Raw genomic sequence first — 331 nt, forward strand, 5'->3', positions numbered from 1 at the left:
TCCCCTTGCGCTTGTGTTTGCCTTAATACCGGGCTTGCGAAACGCTATTGCGTTAGTAATCTTCCGCTGTAAAGTGACGGCCACAAACGCGCAAATCCTGGCGCCTATCGGATAGCGGCAGTCAGATGCGCAGCAGCCAGTTCGCTCGTATGCTGCCTTGCAAAGGGACACGATGTCGCAGCTTGACATATATGCCAGTCGCTAGGTTCGCAGTCCACAAGGCAACAAAGTCGAATCATAGTGCTCGCGAAAAGACTGAGACCGACTCTGACCGCGGAGCTTTCGTCAAAATGGAGTACGTGTAACACACGACGCTTGCTGTGTGCCGGAA

This window comes from Dermacentor albipictus, chromosome 10, assembly GCF_038994185.2.
Source record: "Dermacentor albipictus isolate Rhodes 1998 colony chromosome 10, USDA_Dalb.pri_finalv2, whole genome shotgun sequence".
Classification (NCBI taxonomy): Eukaryota; Metazoa; Arthropoda; class Arachnida; order Ixodida; family Ixodidae; genus Dermacentor; species Dermacentor albipictus.